Source organism: Strix aluco, chromosome 6, assembly GCF_031877795.1.
Source record: "Strix aluco isolate bStrAlu1 chromosome 6, bStrAlu1.hap1, whole genome shotgun sequence".
In the NCBI taxonomy this organism is placed as follows: domain Eukaryota; kingdom Metazoa; phylum Chordata; class Aves; order Strigiformes; family Strigidae; genus Strix; species Strix aluco.
The window spans coordinates 34,659,951-34,677,584 of NC_133936.1; the positions used below are offsets into that span (position 1 = coordinate 34,659,951).

A 17,634-nucleotide genomic window follows, 5' to 3' on the forward strand; every position below is an offset into this window, starting at 1 on the left:
GGGCCTGGATAGTGACCTGCCTTGGGTCAGGGAACATGACTTTTGGGAGCTACTTGAATGCTGGGGCTTGTGGGTCAGGCTTCTCTGGGAACTAGGAGGGCCAGGGCTAGTTTGGGTTGCTGTGGAAGGTTGTCCTTAAAAATTATGCTCATTTCTGCCCAAGCCCCCTAGGTAAGCTCTAGGAGCCCCATAGCAGGAGAAGGGTGAGGTCAGCATCAGGCTGGGATGCCGCTGGGCCAGCCACCAGGAGCTGAGCCAGCTTTCTGCATAAGACATGGACAGCAGGTCTGGGCTCTTACCTAGTTTTATGCCTGGTCCTGGTTGGATTCGGGTTTTTCAAATACAGTCCCATTATTTGGTAAAATATCACCTAGTCCTTGTGTAGTTTTGGTAACCAGAATATTAGTGCAGTGTGTAGGTAAAGTATTATTTTTACCTATGGTCAACAACATGAGCATGAGGCACTTGCAAGGGACCTAATTTTCCAATATTGGACTCATTCTGCTTTCTGGAAATCAGGACGCATTAACATGCTTCAAATCTGGTTTCCCAGAAACTATAACCTAAAATATTGCTGTTTGTTTTCAAAAGTTTTGTCCAGCTATTCCTGTTTTACTCTAATGTCCTTTTAAATTGTCTTTTTAAACTGTTACACCGAAGAAATTCCTTATTCAGTGCCTAACAGAAATCTGGTGATGGGGTTTTCACACATATGGTCAATCAGTTTTTGAATGAAGTTGAACGAAATTCATCATGCACGTACGAAGGAAAACACATAAGATTTCCAGTTTGTTTTATAAGTGGGGAGGCGGGGAAACAAACTTGGCCACTTTCTAAAAGTAATGAATTCCATACTCAAAAAGCATAGGAATTTAAAAACATGATTTCCAAACAGTTTCATTTTAAAAGCTAAAGTTGACAAAAGACGATCAGAACAGGACCTTGGGGACTGACTGGGCAAGATCGTAAGGAAGCAGATTTGTGAAGGAGACAGAACCAAGTTGGTGCGTGTGTTTAAAGGTCTACAAAGCTGCCTTGTATTATTCAAGATTTAGTAGGCAGCTACGGCTGTTCTTAAAGTACAAAAGTATATTTATGTGCCCTAAGAAGCTAAATCCAGCCAAGTAAATGTTGTCACTACATCACTCTTTACTAGACGCACTCTTGTTGTAAAAGCTGTAATAAATTTTCGATGTCATCACAGTAAGTCTTGTAAAATCCACTCCAACAATCATGAGTGGGATGTTTTTCTATGAGAAGCCTGAGGTCTTAGGCAATCTTGTGTGTTTTCTGCTTCTGTGAAAGTTTTCCTTTCTTATGCTTCTTCAAGCAGCCTAGGTTTACAAACTGTTAACCAATCCAGCATAATTTTTTTGCAAAACTACAGCCATAGGGACCCTCCCAGCTGGCCATACCTCTGCCTAAATCAGCAGAATGGGGCTGTGCTGGATGCTGTAGGTATTTGCAGTGAGGTCCCTGAGGTGTCTTGGACGCTAGGAGCCCCTAGGAACAGCCATTCTCTTGGTGATTTGCCGCATTTCTTGTTGCCATCGAAGTGCTGGCAGGACACAGGCTCTGTTTGCTCTGTGTTGCGTCTATATATGTTGTGTTTTTCAGAGCTGGCAGACTTTCTGGCAAGACTCAGGTTTGTGTGGCTGTTGTGGTCTGTCTTTGGGAGGTTCCTTGCAGCCAGGGAGACCCAGGCTGGGAGCCCTGAGGGGCTGCTGTGTGCAAGATTAAGAGGCTCTGGTTAAAAAGACAGAGTGGATGGACTTCTTGAAGACATGTGTAAGGGCCGATTCTTCAGTCTGAATTGCTGAGAACTGTCCTTAGCAGCAGGAATCTCTACCTTTCAACACTCGTAGGTAGAAAAGGATGTTGCTTCTTACCAGAGTCTCTCCATATTATTCTCATGGGTTCCCTTAGTGGTTTTGTGTATCACTCTGCAAGCTGTGAGATGAGGGAACCAGCTTTGCAACAGAGTTTTATCTTGTGGTTGGATTTCCTTGGTCTGATAAGGTACACATCTAATAGGAAATTAACTCAAATTGTGGACTAGTAGAGGACATCATGTTTTTCAGGTTCTTAGAACATGGCAATTTTCTTGCTTTGAGGTGGTTTCCCCCATGACTGACACCAGTTCAGCTCTCAGTACTGTTTCTCCCTCAATGGATCTCTTGTCACATGAAATTATAATTGGTTAAGGGTTCAGAAATTGCTGGAAAGGGGTTGGTGCAGTGGCCAGACATACACAAACACACAGTGTGGGTCACACAAGCCTCATTTTCTTAGGAAACTGGACAGAGCAGGAACAGGACAACCAGGGGCCATGTTTTGCCTGCCATGTTTCTCTTCCATGTGTTGCTACCTTGGTTTTTGCAGAGAAGTCTTCTCAATTTATTATCTGGAATTCGGGGTTTTCTGCTTTCCTGTCAGGGATGCTGGGATCACAGACGTCCCAGCTTCTTAGCACTTCAAAGATCTTGAGGGCTTTCCAGAGGTGATTTTAATCCTTTTTTTTAATGCAGCAATAGCGTACAAAAGTCCCCTTATTTGTAAAGTGATGGGGAAGTCTTAATCTCATTTGATTACTGAGCCTTCAGCAGGCACTTTTGGGGATATCCAGTAAATGGGTAAGAACAGTAGGTGTTCAAGTTCCTTACTGCAGAAGACATTTTCCCCTGTAAATGAAGACTAAAAATGCAGAATCAAGAGCCGTTTCTGTGTTTTGATTGCAGAAGCGAGGAGTATGGTGTGGAATTACTTAAAAACCCATATCCCAGAAAGATACTAATCAATGGCAGAAAGAATGAATGTGAAAGAGTTTATACAGAGAGTAATTTAAAGAGATTCCATTCATTTTCATCTACGCTGTTCTCTAGACAACTGGGTTTTTTTAGAAGCCAATGATTCATGTTTTGGTCTTGAGCAGCTTTATAATGAATTCTTGCTCGTTTCCTAGCTTCCTTCAAACAGCGACAAACTCAAGATGCAGTATTTCATTATAGCTCTTAATGTGCTAAGAACATCTCTCCTTGGTTTCTTTCTTATGTTGAACACTTCTTTCCCCTCCCTGCATTATCTGTATTCTTAGCTCTGTTGATTGACTTGCATTCACAGTCCGATGGATTTACTGTGGGTGACTATCGCACTAGGTGTTTCTGTGATCCTCAGCATGGCAGTGCATAAACACCTACGTTGAATTAGTTTCAGAGCCTCATTCAATTTCCATTCAAGTCCTACTGACTTCAGTGGGAATTGCATGGGGCCCCTGGGTACACAGATCTTATCCTAGTTTGATTTTTATGTTAATTCTTTTGATCTAGACTAAAGCAGAATAAAGAAAGAAATCATAATTCATCAATATCATTGTCACCATTTATTTTATAGTAACATCTAGAGGCACTAATTATAAGATTAAGACTCTGGTGTGGTACACCCTCATACTGTGAGGCACTTCTTTCCAGTGAGGGAGAGAATAAAATCTGTGAAGCAGAGTCTGGATATCCGAGTTGGGCAAAGCTGGAAGTTGCACCACACTTCAGCAGCTGAATTGGGAATAACACATGCTGCTTTCAGAGCCAAACCAGTGCTGTGTCCTTTGAACCACACTGTTGTCAGCAGACCCATATGTAATCCAGAAAGAATCTGAGATTATACTGCTTTTAAAATTATTCCTAATTTGTTAGACAAACCTGGAAATCAATAACCTTACAAGCCATCTTCTTTTCCCCCCTTTGTCTGTCTCCCTCGTTTTGTGTGTGTATTTTAAGGATGAGAGTGGCTTTGTTTATTTGTTTGTTCTTTCAATTTATCCCTTCAATCTTATCCAGAAAAATTGAAGTCCTGCGGCTCTTTGTAGGTGCCAACATGTAGATTTAATGATAGATTTGGAATTCTGGTCTGCCTTTCCTGTTGGCTTAGAGATGTGTAAGTAAACACATACATATTATAAATCTGTATGGAGCAGCAGTCATCTTGAAACATTAACTCGGAGAAAATAGGGAGGAAAAAATTAACACTTTGAAGACTAAATTATTTTTTAAGGCAGACTATAATGCAGCACATATATCTTTCTTTAATTGACAGGCAAATGGCTACTTTGACCCAATTGCATTTGTACTTGTCTCCATGCTGGTTTTGTATGACTAACTTGAATTCAGCAGCTCTGCTGCTTTTCCACTGATTTCCCTTTCTGCTTTATTACAATGTTGATTGATGGGCAGGGCTATGCAGAACACAATGAATATTGCTGTAAACACTGTCCTAGCAATAACACTTGAGCCAAAATACACCGTAAAAGCTGGAGTGTGTGTTGCTTTGAATGAAGCAGTGTATAAAATGCAATACCGATAAACACACACATACACACATGTTCTCAATATATGGGAAAATACTGAAAGTGTTCTAGTTTAACCTCTGAAAGAAAGGGAATTCATATTTTGAGCTACAGATCCCGTCCTTTCTTTGCCTGGGTGTAACAGGTGATAGAGGTTTCTCTTGTGAATTTAGAGTATCTGCTGACCCCATGTGCTATCATCAACTGCAATGAGGCAATAGGAAAGCTTCTTCTACTCTAATTTAATTTGGGAGGTATAATTTAAAGCAGCATCAGAAGGTACAGAATCAACTATAAGCAACGTGCACTGACTGGGTAAATACCTCTGGAGGGCATGTTTAAATCTTAAATGATTCACCTGACTGTGGATGGTCAAATATACGTCTCCTTTGTTAAACAGGGTTTTACCTTGTTAACCTCAGCATGGCACTGAGCCCAAACCAATAAGCTCTTTGAAAGGCTGGGTTTATTAGCTCAGGCTCTTCACTGTCCTAACGTGATTACATGACTTTTAGTTCAGGGCTGCTGCGCATCTGACCTATATAAGAGTTAGGTCAGGAAAAGGCAGTTAATGTCTCTTTGTGGCCCTTAAAAATTAGGAAAGGATGAAGTCCCTATGTTTTTGTTGACTAGATAAGAAGCATGTGGGCATTCGCAAGTGCTGAACTTTTAGGCCCCTGCCGTGGGCATTCTGGGCTGGGTAGGATGCATTAGTGGTTTTGGAAATCCTAGGGAGGTATGGGAATAGCAGGAATACCAGCCTTTGGATTCCTCTCAGGCTGTCATTTGAGCTAAGTAATCGACCCTGCCTGACTGAGATGTTCCAGCAAATCCCCACAGCTCCTATGAACTTGAAGTTCTCCAGGGTTATATATGAAGTATCAGTCTGGGAGATACTGGGTTTGGATTTAGTTGCCTGGGTTCTGCCTATGTTTCACTTTCTGCTTCTACTGCTTCTGAAGTTAGAATGCAAAAATCCAATGAAAAGTGATGCTTTTTAATTCCTGCACTTGCTTTGTTATTAATGGGCCAAAGTCCTTGCTGAGTTCTTGGTGTGAATGCACAGGTCCCATCAAGCAGACTCTCAACACTGAGAAATACCATGGGAAAGAGTTGACCCATAGTGAATGATTTGTGGCCCATTTTCAGCCATTCATGCAAAACGGAAGAAAATGAATAGAAGATGCCATAAAGATCCACAGACTTCTGTAGGCGAGAAGTAGCAATGACATCTATTCATAGGCTCTTTCCTAAATTATGCAGTCCTTTGTGGGTTTTAGCACTTCTTTTAAGTAGTTCAGAGCTACACAAGGAGACTGTGAATGGAAGATGCTCACCTACATCAGAAAATACTGAGGATGCTCTGGTTTTGCTTTAAAAGTCAAAATTGCCTGTCCACATCAAAACAGAGAAAAAAAAAATCCAAAATATGCTGTCTAATCATGTGCAATCTGTAAATCCACAAATAACTAAGTCATCAAACAGCAAGCAAATCCTATGATATTCCAGCAAACAGATTAAAAAGGGGCATTCGATCGCTAATACTCATTTATTGGTCTGTTACTGTAAACACAACGAAACAGACACATAGTGGACTAGATTTGCCTGCTACATCTCTGTAAACCTGGATTAATTTTCCTTTTGACAACTGTGGAGTCACTGGAGATTAGCTGTGATGACAGTGAGAGGCGAATGTAGCCCACTGTTTCGCTTTCCTATGCAGGGAGTTCTTCCATAGGGGTGAAAAGTGCTCCTCATTTTTCAGATGGCTCTACCGTGCTTACAGTGAACACCTTACTTCATGGGGTAAGAGCATGCGTTCAAGCACATGCTTAATTTTTATCACGTGCTTAAAATGCCATCAATTTTAAAGTTTTCTTCTGAATGTGAATGTCTTGCACAAGTGGGACCCGAGGCAGCCTTGGAGTGACCAGAAATTCTTCAGATCTTTGTGCATCTCTTAGTTATATATTCTGTGGTTTAGTGATTGAAGAAGCTGATTCACTATGCGCTTGCTTTGAACTGTTTCTGGCATGACACAGGATTTTGTTAGATGCTCTCATGAGATCTTGAACAAATGGAATGAAAACTGCCAAGTCTTTCTCAAGGTTCATGTACTCGCTTTTCTTTAACTCTTACATTTCAAGCCTCAACTGCATCTGGCAAATTTAATATGTTTTGCAGTGATGTTTAAATTCCCTTTTGTCTAAGAGGCTTTCTTTCCTTGCAGAGATTGTGAAATAAAACCAGAAATCTTGCCTGCTGGCTTTGAAGTCAGTGGGAGTTTATCTTCAGGAAGGGCATGACTGATTCTCAGACACTTAGCAAAGTGGCGATTGCCACCTACTTTATGTAGGTGCACGTGCAGGACAAGTTTAATGAGTGTGGTGCAAGCAAGAATCCAGAACAGTTCATAATCAAATCCAGACAAGTTAAAATTTTATGGTACAGTGCTACCAGTTCTTAAGATGTTGCCACAAGCCTTTCAGCTCAGGTTTTTCAATAGTGTTATACAAGATGCTTAGTTTTTCATTTAAAACAAACACATAAAACATTTTAAGTCCTCATTGCTCAGGAGAATACTTGAATAGAAGCCCAAAATGCTCAACAGCAGGGAGAACTCCAAACTGCATTTTAAAAATATCACGATTCAGGAAGAAGAGGTCAAAACTCTTCCATGATATTTCATGTGATTTTTTTTTTTTTTTTTTTTAATGCCTTGGACTTCTTGATCTCATTTGTTCCAGCTGCATGGGAGTTAGATAACGATGGTGCCTACTTAAACCCATTAAAAAAGCAGCTCCCTTTTTACCTCGGCAGCCCCAGATATCTTGTAGGCAGGAATTTAGGGAGAGCTAGTTAAGGACTTTAACATTGGTTTTTGATAAGACTGAGAACATGGGAAAGTTCTAAAGGTCTGAGAGAATGTGGGTGTGTCATATTAAAAAGGATAGGGGGGAAAAAATCCACATATTTATAGGCATGTCAGCCTGACACTGATTGAAGTAAAGCAGGACATGCAGACCCAGACCTGCTTAATAAAGAAATAAATGAGAACTAATGCTGAGCAATATGGGCTGATGTAATAGATTTTGTCAACTAATTGAAATGTTATTTATGAAGCTACAAGTTTGCTTGATAAAGACAACAATATTGATGTAGTGTACGTGGATGTCAGTGAAGTATTTGGCATGCCACTACATGACACTATGATTAAGGAACAAGAATCATGTAAAATTAACGTGGTACACAATTAGTGGAGTAAAAACTGCCTTTCACAATGTAATTATAAGTGGATTTATCATTATTAGACAGACAGCATAGAGATCAGCCACATGCTATTTATTTATTTGTTTTACCAGTGACCTAGGTGGGCTTATTCTTTCCTCGTTGATCAAGTTCTCAGCAGATATAACTGAGGAAGTAAGAAACAAACAGTTCACTGACACAACCCAATCTGAGTTACTAGATACACTAGTACAAGAGCAGGCCTTCTGATGTGGCCAAATGTAAAGCCACAACCATAGAACAAAGACAGGAAACCAGAGGAGCGAGATGTGGAAATTCCCCTGGAAACAGTGATGCTACAAAGAAAGATAGAGTCTTGGTAGTTAGGGGCTGTTGTGAGAATCCTTTGCAAACACAACAGACCAAAGGGCCACTGTTATCCTGGTGTATTTCAGAAGCAGACTCTTGAGCAAGGATAAGGATTTCAGATTACCTCCACCTTTACTGGAATTGGTGCCTGCAGCTCCAAAGGTACTGAGAAGCAGGGGAGAAGGCTGTGCACAGCCAAGGGCAGTGGCTGGCAAGCAAACTTTTCCATGAAAGCTTTGATGCCCTTAGCTTTGTCAAGGAAAAGGAAAGGGGTGTGTAGGTCTTGATTAAGTACCAGTGTGGGGAACAGAAATGAGCAGCAGGGCTCTTTATGCTGACAGACAAAGGTCTAATGAGATGCAATTAAAGCTAGACAAACTCAGAGTACAGTTTAGATGCGTGTTTGTAAATGAAGGCAATAACACATAGAAGTAAGTCATTAAAAGTTATGTAGGATTCTGTGTCACTTGAGGTTTTGACACTTGGATGACTACATTGCTCTGCTCAAACAAGGATGAGTTTGAAAATCTGGGGCCTCTGTCGTGTGGGAGGTCACAACAGATGCTCAGTGGACCCTTAATTCTAGGTACCATAAATTAGTTTACACATGAAATAGGCTGAGTTTAGCCTATTTTGTTCAGCAAGATTTCTGTGTTAAGTAGTCTGGAAAGGGATTGATTATGTGGATACATTTGTTCATTTCAAAATGCACACAAGTGTTTTTCTCTCTGCCCTCTCCCATCTCATTGTGTACATTTACATATGCAGGTAATGGAAGAGATGTGGGCTTTAGTAGCAAGTGGAAAACCTCATGCATAATGCTCTGCTAATTGCTCTGTATTTAAAAATAGGGCACGCTACGCTGCATTTCATCCTAAGACTTCTTTATGTTGTCTGGCACTGGATAAGTTCATCAGCTCCCAATCTCATCTGAGTGATGACAGGCCCCTTTGGGCTTCTTTTTGTCCTGCAGTGCTGCTCTGATTCACAGTGTAATTACTGGTCTACCCCCAGTTGGTGCTTGGAGGGATTCCTGAGGAGGATCACCAGCTATCTCTGGAGGATCTGTCCAGGATCCTTTTCCTTCCCATTTCTCCTGGTGTAAGGGGGCAAGAGCAAAGGGGAACATTGCACCCAAAGAGCTCTGAAGTTGGAACCCCTATTGATCATGATTAAATATAATTTGATTTTTATCTGTTATTACAAAGATCCTCCCCAGCTTTGATGTATTAGTGTATGTGATGGGTTTGGGAGGTGAGAGAGAAGGTACCAGAGTAGGCTGTAATTGCTTTGGCTCATATCCATTGTCTACTAGATTCAGACAGAGAGGCATGTTCATCTTTGTTATAATAGAGCCTTGATAAACAAATAACTTATTCTTTTGTACAGTGCCCGAGATCTTCATCAAAAGAGGAGGGGGCCAGTTATATGAACCACAAGGCCAGTCCAGGACAAGTCTATGCTGTAATTCATTTAGACAAATGTTGAAGTAAATTGATGGACTCAGGTTTATTTACATTAGTGGCGTTTTGAAAAATGAGTTGTCCTGTGTGTACAATTTTTCAATCTCTTTACATCTAATTAGCTGTTCAGATTAGCTAAAATTAAGTGATGTCACTTGTAATGCATTCAGAGGTGAAGATATGATAAAATAGGCTCTTTTATAATCTCTTCAGCAAGTGGCTTGGAGCACTGGCATAGTGTGAACTGAGGGCGTATGGAAGATCAATCTGTAATGGGGAATCAAATATAATCCAGCTGCCATCTCACAAATGTAATGAATAGTCTATAGCATCTCTCCTGTACTTATTCAAAGAGGGGGCAGGTTTTTCCATCATCCTCTCCCACGACTTCTTTTCAGTAGATTTGCCTGGATGTCTGGGTCATGGTGTTGGGGTGGCTGCCCCTGTACACTGGCATCTATACCTGTTTCACTATTGATTCCTGTGCGCTAGATATTCCTCCCTGGAGACAAGTCATTTGAACAGCTTGGAATCTAAAAACTGACTGCTGCAATGTCAGGTTTCTAATTCTGCAGCTCAGCTGACAGCTCTGGAAAGTCCCTATCAAAGGCAGAAAATACAACACTCTTCAGCAGACTTTGTTCTGCCACCATACGGCCCCAATTCTATTTTACTGCTCCAAAGCCTACAGACTTTCACATGTTTCTGACCGAAAATTCTGCTATTAATATGTAAGCTTCTCAGCAATTAAGCTGTGCTTATTTATTGCTGCATCAGTGCCTTTAGACCGTGACCAGCAAGCAGTACCCTCTGTACAGCAGCAACAATTTAGTTCTCATGCTTAGTCATTGATACATGTCTAAGGAGATTTTGGCACAGGTTTTCTCAAATATTTTTAAAAGTTTTTGTTAGTCTTTTCTTTCTTCCTTGGCTCTCTGAAGGCTTTTGCTAGCAATGTGCAGAACACTCCCCTGCTCTTGTGCAACAATCCCCAAGACTCACAGGACTTGAGTATTTGCCAGACTGTGAGCTTTCCCATGGTGGATATAAGGCGCTGTCACCTGGCTTCTGCCTCCAGCTTCCTACTGCATAGCACGGCAGTGCTGTCCCCTCTCAGGTGGCCACTTGGCCCCAAAGCACAGCGTGTCATGGGGAATGGGCAGGTTCCCCTGCCCCATTTGTGCGAGGAGCTTCAGTGGGGCAGTGGCCCCCCTCCTTGGTGTCCCGTCTCTCTTCCTATGACCTGATGCGCCAGGATCGGTGGTGATTCACTTGATCATGCTGGAAATGAAAGCTGAGCTCAGTGGCTCAGGACTTAAGCAACAGGGTCCTGTCTTTCACTTGGGTGCCACAGAAGCAGCAGAATGGGAACTCTAAAAGCTGGCAGGAAGATTACCCTCTGAAGCCTTTGCAGGCAGTGCTGGAGAGGTTCAGCAGGTGACTTGGTGACAGCACAGCTCGTGGCGAAGATGGCCTGGGTGATCCAGTCCATGTGCAGGAATCAGGCTGGGAGCTTCTACCTAGACAACAGCAGTGAAAAGTCCAGCTGACACCTGCCCAGGCACCTTTGTCATCACAACCCCTTCTGACTCAGCTCCCTCAGGTACTGCCTGTAGCTGCTTTCTGACCCCTTCAATTTCCCAAAAGGAGCTGAGGGTGCTCAGCAAGTTACTGGGTCAAATCATGAGATCCCAGGTGCCAGGGCTGCGCAAAGCTTGGCTACATCCTTGCTGTTGGAGCTCCTTCTGCTTTTCTCCTGGGGTTTCTCTCCTCCTGCCCCAGTGATGGCGACTGTCCCCTTGCTGTAGCGGTGGTGACTGGGTCAGGCAGTGTTCCTTTGTGTCAGCAGGGGAAACTTGCATCTTGCCTGTGTTGTGGGTCCTGGGAAAAAGCACTTGGTTATTTTCCTTTGATTTTTCATTTACCACTTTACAATAGGGTTACAGCATTGATGGATAAGGGAAGAGCAACTGACGTTATCTACGTGGAATTGTGCAAATGTTTTGACACTGTCCCACGTGACATCCCTGTCTCTAAATTGGAGAGAGATGGGTTTGACAGATGGACTACTCAGTGGATAAGGAATTGGTTGGATAGTCGCACTCAAAAAGTTGCAGTTAACAGCTCGATGTCCAAGTGGAGAGCGGTGACAAGTGGCATTTCTCAGGGGTTGGTGTTGGGGCCAGTGCTATTTAACATCTTTGTTGGCGACATGGACAGTGGGATTCAGGGCACCCTCAGCAAGTTTGCCAACAACACCAAGCTGTGTGGTGCAGTCAACACACTGGAGGGAAGGGATGTGCCATCCAGAGGGACCTGGACAGGCTGGAGAGGTGGGACCGGGCAAACCTCATGAAGTTCAACAAGGCCAAGGGCAAGGTCCTGCACATGGGTCGGGGCAATCCCAAGCACAAAGACAGGCTGGGCCATGAGTGGACTGAGAGCAGCCCTGCGGAGAAGGACCTGGGGGTATTAGTGGATGGAAAACTGACTTTGAGCCAGCAATGTGTGCTCACAGCCCAGAAAGCCAACTGTGTCCTGGGCTGCATCAAGAGAAGTGTGGCCAGCAGGTCGAGGGAGGGGATTCTCCCCCTCTACTGTGTTCTCATGAGACCCCCCGTTCAATGCTGTGTCCAGCTCTGGGGGCACCAACATAAGAAGGACATGGACCTGCTTGAGTGGGTCCAGAGGAGGCCACAAAGATGATCAGGGGGCTGGAGCACCTCCCCTGTGAGGACAGGCTAGGAGAGTTGGGGTGGTTCAGCCTGGAGAATAAAAGGCTCTGGGGAGACCTTATAGCGGCCTTCCAGTGCTTAAAGGGGCTACAGGAAAGATGGGGAGGGACTCTGCATCGGGGAGTGTGGGGATCGGATGAGAGGTAATGGTTTTAAACTGACAGAGTGTATATTGAGATTAGATATAAGGAAGAAATTCTTCACTGTGAGGGTGGTGAGACACTGGAACAGGCTGCCCAGAGAAGCTGTGGCTGCCCCCTCCCTGGCAGTGTTCAAGGCCAGTTTGGACGGGGCTTTGAGCAACCTGGTCTAGTGGAAGGTGTCCCTGCCCATGGCAGGGGGGGTGAGAACTAGATGATCTTTAAGGTCCCTTCCAACCCAAACCAGTCTATGATTCACATGCTATACCCTATCAGGCTGTATCCTGTGGGGTGGATCAAATCTGAGGCCCTTGATCTCAACACTTCAGCATTCTTCTAAAGGTGAGGGTGGCAAATGCCTAAGCAGTATCTATAGGCAGCAGCAATAATGTGATGTGATGTTTTGTTTTTTTCAAAAAGAGCATTTTACATTAAGAACTCTTCTAACCAGTAGAGTAAATCTGTATCTGAACCTGTTATTGTTACAAATTTCGATTGGAAAGCAGCAGCATCCTCTAGCTCCTCTGTTACAAGGTACTCGTTTCTGGATGTCTTTAGCTGGATGACAGGTGCTTTTGGGCTGAAATCTTCCTTCTATTGTTCAGTAGGATTTTCTTGGATTCTTTTTTTACTTGAAAACAATACCATGAGCCATTTTTGAATTGACAATACTATGTATGAAGTGAAAGGTTTTGTTTTTAAGACATTCGTTCTTACTATTTGAAAACAGCAGTTTTAGCAGGCATGAGCTAGTGCTGGGCAGTCTTTAACAGATTTTCTTTGTGCCTATCCATCTACTCTCTACTCAAGTTTATGTACCTCCTTTCCATCTCAACTTCTGTGCTACATTTGTTGGTTAAAAAAGATCCTCTTGATTTCATTGGGCAGTCAGGCAGTTGTGTTAAGATAAGCCTGTTTTACAGAGGTCAACTAGATGGAGAATAATCTATGTTTGTTACAGTCTAAAGCCAGTGCCAGGGCGGATGAAAAGTACCCTTAATTTGGAAGTAATGCTGAGAAAATCTATCAGGAATTTATGTATTGGAAAGAATATCTGATGTAAGTTTCTAGAGCATTATAGTTATTTGAAAACAATTATAAACATAGACCACAAGAACATTGAGAGTTGATAACAAATGGGAAGAAACCTCTACACATAGTAGCCTGAAAATTCCCTAGGCTACTTCATCATATTTTCCTGTCTTCATCTTTAGGTCTTTCTGCTTCATTCCTTTTCAATGTAATTCATAGGAAGGAGAGATTTTGCTCTGTCTTAACTAAGAAATTGAACAGCTGCTAGGGGCAGGAAAAATGGTAGCACAAACAATCTTTCATCCTATTTCATGAGAAACTTCAGAAGTTTCTTCTTTCTTGAAGAGATTGCTCGTGCTATCTATGTAGTTAGGCATATGCACCCCCGTTTATTTTAGGCGATACGCGGTGGTGAGGCATATAATCTGCATTTTCTCCCTTATTGTAAAAGTGCCATGACTTCAGGATCAGGGCTTCAGAAAGTCATCTCTGCTGATTCTGTGTTTAATGGCATTGTAGAACTAACTGATGAAATGCTATTAATTTGAAGAGATGTAGTGGGAACATAAGATCCTTAGCAGACTGATCTGACAGCAGGTGAACAGCATGGGGAGCTGTCAGATTGCACAAGTTTCTAAGGTCAGGTTAGATTAGTGCCCAGCAACTTGTACAGTGGTAGTAAGTGCTAGCATGTATGATACAAGTGTCACTGTATAAATCCCTGCAAATTCCAGTCTTAAATTAATGTCATGGAGAAGTCATTTAGCCATGTCACTTGTCAAACGGCAGTGTCTCACAGTGGGGCAGGCAATGAAAATTCTTTGTGTTTTTTAGGACTTAGTGTCACTTTTAGTGTATCATTTGTAAGGGGTTAGACTGGTTGAGCTTGATGTCTCAGCTGAGCTTATAAACATGCTGAAAGTTCCAGTAACCCTCATCTTCATTACCTCCCATGAGGAGAAAAAAATGGTGATGAAGGTGCCATCATCTTGTGGAGACAAAAGCAAGCATACTCTCGTGATCATGTATGTACATACAGAAGAGAGGGAGAAGACATTGCAGAGTACCCTGGCCTGGTGATCAGCCTTTGGGACCACTGCTCAGGGGTGCGTGCTGGATATGTCCAAGGGAGGCAGTGAAGGAATACAGTGAAGCACAGGAGAAAAAAAAACAGTAGTGAGGGAGGGAAGGCTCTTCCATTAACTCATCCCCCTTGCTATGGTTGCACTGTTATTGTCTGGAAAGATTTAGTGCCAGAGGGCTTCATAAAAGACAGCAATCCTGAAAATGTAGTGGAGAAGGTTGTTACAGAACTTCTCTTCCTTTAAGGTAAGCTGTCGCACAAGGCTGCTGTAACGCGGCTCTTAGCAGTAGCAGCCAGTTATGCCATAAACACTGTTGAGACAAATGTAATGTTTTACCAGAGGCAGCCAGCAGATGCTTCGTGTAAACCTTAGTCTGCTGCTGGCCAGATTAATTTTTGGTATATTTTACATTGTATTGTCTTTAAACAAATACATTTAAAATAATAATCCTCTGGTAGCTTAAGTTTCTTCAAAGTGCTCAATAAAGATTCCCCTCTGTTTGAAGGAAGGGCAAAATTTGTGCTTTTTAAGAGCTCCTGTTGTAATCGCCAATTCACTATATAGTTTACAGGCATTGTAGAGGATTAGCTACAGAGTACTCCAGAGGTGCTCTTCAATTGTCATCCTACAGCTGACAATGTCAGTTGAGGGAGAGGAGTGTAGGTAAGCAATGCAAATAAGCCAAAGAGAGTGAAAATGTTGCTTTATCCTTTGGCTGGTCTTTTGAAAACAGAAGATGTAATTTCTGATCCTTTAAACCTACCCATGAATGAAAGAGTGTCAGTGGATGCTCCAAAACATTTGGCTACTAGTGTCTCCTATGTAGTACCTGTTCTGGGTTTGAAAAGCTGCACCTCTGCTTTTATGCTCAGAGTAGTAATATTGTAAAAAATGGAAGCTTTACCACAGTATCCGTGTGATGAAAAGAAGAGAAAGTTCAGTGAAGCTTGTCCTTGATGAGAAACAATCCCAACTGACGTTCAGAAAACTGCAATGGTAAACTAAGCTGTGCTCATGTGTAGCAAAAAACAATCAAGCTTTTCACTCATTTCAGCTGCTTCTGGACAATTCTTTTCAACTAGATCTAGTCTTCATCTAGACTTAATTGAGAAGCTGGTCTTGCTAATGAATTTGTATGAGTTTACTGGCCCTGGCAGTTTTCACTGTAATGCACTCAGTATATTATATTAAAAATGTATATCACAACTGAAGCAGTTTTGTAAAACAAGCTTTAATGCAGCATCTGCTTATTTGTGCCTTGGGGATGTGAGACAACAGCAAACTGCTTACTGCTTGAGAAATCAGCACACCACCACAGGCGTTGCTCTGGTGTTAGAAGTCAGGGCAATGCCTTAATCTGGATGCAGATCAAATTGTTGTGTTGATAATTAGACGACAATAAGCCTGCATGAAATTGAACCAAGATGTATTAAAATCAGGTAGTAATTCTCCTTATTCCTGGCTGGAAGTAAGCCATGTCAGAAGGTAACCAGAATGCATTATTGTTTGCCATTATAAAAAGGTCCATTTAAATAGCTCTCTGTCACCTACGGCTATTTAACCTTTTGTAGGTATGAGCATTACAAGGGAGCCTAATGCATATTTTGTGTGCATTATTGTGCATAAATGCATGCTGACAATTTTTATGTTCCTATGTGCATAATTCATCATGAATCAGACTGGGGTCAGTGTATTTCCAAATCATGTCACCGGTGATAGCCAGGAGCAGCTGTTTCCAAAGAAGGTGAAAGAAGCTTCATCCTTGAACTACCATAGTGGGAAACTGCGTTATAAAACCTACCAACGAATGCTCAGCTTGTGCGTCGAGATGGGAGTGTAAATGTGAACATGCATGGTCTCTCATAAAAAACCATGTTTGTATGTGAGAATCAGCAGTAAGTACACCTAAATGCTGGGGTCTGGCGATACGATAATGAGCTTAATAGCCCTTTGCTGGAAAGAAACCTGTTTCCCTGGATGTCCTATTTTCCTGGGATTCTGAAAGCTCAGCATCACTCAGGCAGGAGGACAGGAGACACGTCCTGTGGAGCTTGGCCTCCTTTGGCCAGTGATGCCAAAGTAATGGAAAGAAAAGAAGAAGCTTCCCATTGACCTCTCTGCTGTTCTCAACTCCAGAGCACCACTTCAAGTGGTGGTAGCAATACAGGGCAGAGTATTAAGAGAAGATGTCATTTCTGTTTGTGTTTGTAGTGTTTATTCAACTATCAAAAACATCAGTAGAAGCTCTTGCTGAAACTGAAGGAGTTACCGTGCTGTTCACTTAAGCAGAAGAATAAGGAAGATTTTTAATACCCTTTATCTACTCCATGCCAGAGCAGTCCAGGTGCAGGCTAATAGACAGGACCAGTGACATTGGCTGGAGATTTATAGCTTCCAAGTCTGCAGCTCTAGGAGTGAATCTTGTCGTGTAGCTCTGCCTGAAACCTGAATGCTAAACTGATCCATATTTAATGCTTTCCTTAATCATGTAATAGTGCAAAAGGCAGTACAGGTGGTCTGAAACTTGGATCCTTGAAGTCTGATGCCTCAGGAAATGACTTTGTTTCTGAATTGTGTGCCTCTAAGTAATTATTCAAGTACTTACGGACCATTTGGTCAGTTGCTTACACAGCAGATGAATTCCTAAAAGTATGTTAAATGTTTTTCATCCATAATGCCTTGAAAAAAAATGTGAGGTAGCCTCATCAGATACGGCAGTTTGTGCCATTTCTCAGCGAGTCCTGGATTCAAACGAGTAGCCCTTAGTGCCTTCTTTTCAAAGGCATTTAAATGGCTGATCCTTTTCCTGCTTTGTTCTTTTGGAAGTTCTCTTTCTCTAAATACAAGGGTAAAGATTGTGGCATTTTATCGCTATTGCTTAGACCAGTAACAAAAGGCGAGAGGATCTGTGTGAATGTCAGTGTTTGTATATGTAGCACATAATATATGGGCATACACTATAAGACCACTACATAAAATATGACATATTTTTGTTAAAAAATCAAAATAATTGTTTAATTTATTTTTAAAGACGTGAAAGCAGGATTGTTCTTTTTTCTTCCTTTTTTTAAAGGCCTGCAGTAGGCATAGACTGTGAAAACCCGCATTATTAAAATTCACAATCACAATAATGCTCTAAAATCCACGGGAAGAGGCTCTGCTGATTGAAAAGCCAAGGAAACCATAAGTAGTCAAGGGCAGACAGGGATCCTAAAGGGATTCCAGCTTGTAGAGAAGAAATAA

General features: G+C 42.1%; 1 protein-coding gene across 1 annotated transcript in view; it reads left to right on the forward strand.

The window, feature by feature from the left end:
- Positions 1-17,634, forward strand: part of TMEFF2 (transmembrane protein with EGF like and two follistatin like domains 2) — a 133,267-nt gene that overhangs the window by 11,424 nt on the left and 104,209 nt on the right. The window lies entirely within an intron of this gene.